The sequence below is a fragment of the Cannabis sativa genome, chromosome 7, assembly GCF_029168945.1.
Source record: "Cannabis sativa cultivar Pink pepper isolate KNU-18-1 chromosome 7, ASM2916894v1, whole genome shotgun sequence".
Taxonomy (NCBI): Eukaryota; Viridiplantae; Streptophyta; class Magnoliopsida; order Rosales; family Cannabaceae; genus Cannabis; species Cannabis sativa.
Genome location: NC_083607.1, coordinates 55,166,629 through 55,171,843, shown reverse-complemented (window position 1 = coordinate 55,171,843; position 5,215 = coordinate 55,166,629).

Here is a 5,215-nt window from a genome sequence, read left to right as displayed (position 1 = left end):
TATGTGCAACATAGCCTCCAAGATTATTTTGAAATGCATGGCTAATCAATTGCGTCTCACACTTCCTGAGGTAATTTCGAAGCCCATAGTGCTTTTGTGCACAATAGGTAGATACGTGAGCATGTGATCATTGGCTTTGAGGACCTTCATACTGTGAGGAAGAATAGATTTAAAAATGGTTCAAAAGTTGCCTCAAAAAAGTAATGCTGAAACTTGGGTATGATGAGAGATGGGTAAGGAAGATTCTTAATTGTGTATCCTTTGTGTCGTATTCTTTTCTTATTAATGGTGAGGTTAAAGGAAAATTGTTAGGTTTTATGCCCTAAATAAAACTCATTTCATATAATCAGATTTACTTATTAATAAAGATCAGAAATAACATTTTATGTTGCATGGTTCACATGATTTATTTCATGATTATATGTATATAATGTATGAATTCTTTTTAAGTCCAGAACATATGAGTTGGTTAAAGATTATAGTGTTGTCAGCACGGTGGAATATAATCTTAATTATATGTTCAAAAGTTTATTCCCTGATTTGTCAGAACACTGGATTTAGACTGACATGGTATAATCAGCGATAGGTATTCTTACACCTTGGAAAAGTGTTATGTCCTTTCCAGGACATTGGCAAAGTTTACCAGTATCGGATGTATGGAGTATACATCGGAAGGGACCGATATTGAACTTTGATTAGATATGTTAAAATTTACCGTAATATCTATTCAATTCAATATCACCTGTTGATCCTAGATCAAATGATCTCAATCCTGATATGGTTAGGTTCAATCTCAAGAGTGTTATTTGTGTTCTTTGATTTTTTAAGTTAAGCCTACTTTTGGGTTAGGGTGATACTTACATTTTGGGAACACGGTAGTGCAATTGAGTGGGAGCGCTAACATAAATATGGAATCTATAGCTTCTATTTGGCAAATACAAGTAAAGGATGATTTCCTTCGAGCTTAACCAAACGAAGATAAATGGTGGAGATCTCATTTCACTTAGGTGAAACATCATTTATACAGGGTTAAGTGTTTTAAGGATAAAATACATTGTAGGGTGTTACGGTAATTTAATCCTTTTACAGTGTAAATCATCTATATAGAGGATCATTGATCACATTAGGGTTATAACAATGGATAACTAATGACGTGTCTATATCGTGGAACATATAGAGCGTTCTATATGACTGAGAGTGCAATTCCAAGTTCTAAGTGTGGATTCAATGAGGAATTAATAAGTTAGGGAATTTACTTGGTAAATTCGGTTCGACTTATTGGAAGGTCGGTTATATAGACCCATGGTCCCCATACTAGTTGAGACCATACTGCTTGTAAGACTCAGTTAATTGATTTTAATTAATCAATTATAATTCTAAAAGTTAGACTATGTCTACTTTATGAATTTTCACTAAGCAAGGGCGAAATTGTAAAGAAAAGAGATTTTAGGTTTATTTATTGATTAAGAGACTTTATATGTCTAAATTAATAAATATATTAAATGGCAATATTATTTAATAATTATTTCCAAGTTATTAAATAATTAGAATTGGCATTTAAGAGGTTAAATTGGAAAATTGGCATTTTTGAGAAAATGGGAATGGAAAATAACAAAATGGGAAAGTTGCAAAGTGAGGCCCAATACCCTTTGTATGACCGGCCCTATGCATAGGAAATTCCATTTGTAGTTTCCATTACTTTAATGCCATGCAATTCTAACCTAAACCTAGAGGGAATTCTATAAATAGAAAGTGTTGGCTTGAGGAAATACACACACATCTTTGATCACTTTGTTTCTCTCAGAAAAAGCCTCACACGCCTCTCTCTCTTTTCTTCTCTCTAAATTTCGAAACTTTGAGTGAATGAGTAGTGCCCACACACATCAAGTGGTATCTCAATCATAGTATGTAAGACTATGGAATTTCTACATCAAAGAAGGAGAAAAGAAGATCCAGGTTCAGATCTTGGTGATGCTCTGCTACAGAAAGGAATCAAGGGCTAGAGATCTGAACGGAAGGAGTCATATTATTCCGCTGCACCCACTGTAAGGTTTTCTAACTTTATATGTGTTTATTTTCATTGTTTTAGAATTCATATTAGGTTGTTAATCCAACATACTTGTTAGTAAATCTAGATCATGGTAAAATAATTTCCAACAAAAGTGTCACCTGAAAGGGGGTTGAGGTAGGGAGACCCATTGTCTCCTTTTTTGTTTTTATTATGTGTCGAGGCTTTCTTGAGCCTTATTCAATATAAGGAAATAGTTGGCAACTTCAAGGGGTTAAAGTTTGGTAGAAGTGGAATTAGTGTGTCTCATCTCTTCTTTGCAGATGATAGCTTGATTTTCTTTGAAGCAGTGGAAGAGGAATGTCAGTGCTTTAAGACTATTCTGCATAAATATGCTGAAGCTTCTAAACATGTTATTAATTTTCATAAAACTGACATGTCATTTGGCAAGAATGGTCTAATGGCTACTAGGAAATCGCTAGCTAGTTTTTTGGGGGTTGAAATTGTGGATAACCATGGTCATTACTTGCGCTTACTGTATTTGTTGGAAGGAAAAAGAAAGAGGTTTTTGAGTTTATCAGTTTGGAACAAACTTAAAGGTTGGAATGGATCTTTTTTCTCTGCAGTTGGCGAGAAAATTCTTATTAAAGCGGTGGCTCAAGCTATTCCCAACTATTGTATGACTTGTTTTAGACTTAAAAAACCCATTAATAGTCTCCACAATATGTTTGCCCGGTTCTAGTGGGGTTCAAGTGAAAAAAAAAATTCATTGGTGCAGATGGAGTTTTGTTTGTAAGCCTAAAGAGAGAGGTGGTTTAGGTTTCAGTAATATTGAGATGTTCAATCAAACTCTCATTGCAAAACAAGTTTAGAGAATTATAAAAAATCAGAATGGCCTTTGTTCAAAAGTGCTCAAAGATTCTTACTTCTTGAATTCTTCTATTCTTAAGGCAAAGAAAGGTTTTAAGGCTTCGTTGGTTTGGCGTAGCCTCGTGTGGGAAAAAGAGCTTATTCTTAAAGGCTATAGGTGGCGGGTGGGAAGTGGAGACAATATACAAGTTGTTGAAGATACTGTTGGGAATATTTTACCAGGATCTACATTTACTAACAATTATATTGAATCAACATCCTAAATATGAATATCTCTAAAACAATGAAATTAAAAACATAAGAGTTTAGAAAACCTTACATTGGTTGCAGCGAAATATAATGACTCATTCCGCTCAAATCTCTAACCCTTGTTCATTTTCGTGGCAGAGTATTATCAAGATTTGAGCCTGGATCTTTTTCTTTCCTTCGGGTTTGGTTACCATCATCTTACTCACTATGATTGAGTACTTGACTATGGTGAAGAACAATGAAGGAGGTGAAATCACTATAGAAGGAACTCTCTCATCTACTAGTTGTCTAACAGAGAAAACTAGATTTTTGGCAGGTTGAAAATCAAGTGGATGAGTGAGAGCATCATGTTCCTTTTATAGTGTTTCAACTAGGGCTTAGGGCTGAATTATATGGATTAAAAAAGAATAAAATATTGGGCAAAAATCACTTCTAAGGCCGACCATACAAAGGACCACTTTCTAGTTATAATTTTGCCACTTTATTTCAACCACTTATTCTTCTTTCAATAACATCATATTTTCCAATTCAATCTTATAAATGCCAAAACTATTTATTTAATAATTATAATTAATTATCAAATAAAATTGTCATTTATATAATTTATTAAGTAGACCATACAAAGTCTCTTAATTAATACATTAACCCCAAAACCTCTTTTCTTCACAATTAAGCCATTACTTAGTGAAAATTCATAAATAAGAAATAGTCTAATTTTAGAATAATAATTGATTAATTAAAATCAATTGACAAAGTCTGCAAGTAATATTATCTCAACTAGTGAGGGGACCATGAGCCTATATAACTGAGCTTTCAATAAGTAGATTTAAAATTTACCATAACTTATTAATTCCGCCTTACGCCACTATAGATTTGGAATTGAATAGCACTCTCAATTATATAAAACGCTCTATATGTACCGCGATATAAATATATTATGATTATCCATTGTTACAATCTTAATAGTCAAAGATCCTCTATAGATGATCTACATTGAAAAGGGACAAATTTACCGTTCTACCCTTCAATGTATTTTATCCTTAAAATACTTAGCTACCTATAAATGATATTTCAGTAAACTAATATAATTACTGAAATGAGGCCTCAATCATTTATTTCTACTCAACCAAGCTCAAAGGAAATTATCGTTTCACTTCTAAATACTTATAGAAGTTATAGATTCCATATCTATGATCAACGCTCCCACTCAATTAAACTACCATGTTCCCATGATGTAAATATTCGCCAGAACCAATAGTTAGCTTCCACAAACACCTCAAAGAACATAAATAATACAACTAAGCTGAACCTAAGCATATCAGGATTCAGATCCATATACCTAAGATCAACCATTGATATTGACTTAGAAAGATATAACAGTAAGTTTATGTTATCTTATCTAACATCAATATCGGTCCCTTCCAATGTATACTCCATACATCCGATACTGGTAAACTTTGCCAATGGCCTAAAAAGGACATAACACTTATCCAAGGTGTAAGTATACCTTATCACCGATTATCATGTCAGTCTAAATCCACTGAACTAACAAATCATGGGAAATAAATTTTTGAACATATAATCATGATTATATTGTACTGTGCTGACAACACTATAATCATAAACAAATATATATATTTATATATGTGATCTGGACTTAATATAATTTATACATTAATCATAATCATAAAACAAATCATGTGAACCATACAACATAAAATGCAATTTTTGATCTTTACTACTTAGTAAATCTAATTATATTGAAATGAGTTTTATTTAGGGCACAAAACCCAACAGATACGTGATTACCAAGACCCATTAGCTTTAGAATTCTTGACAATATATCTATCCCCGGTGATCTTTATGTGATTGATCTAAAAAAAAGTGGGAGTGTGAGTGGAATGAGGAGTTTATTAGAGCAAATTTTTTGTGAATTTGATTCATGTAGTGCCTACTAACGATAAGGAGGTAAAAGATGAGATATTCTGACATTATACAACAAATGAACAGTATAGTGGGAAGAGTGGGTATAAAACTATAGCTAACTCAGTCTTTCGCATTGAAGCCTCTAATGTGAAGAGAGTAGAA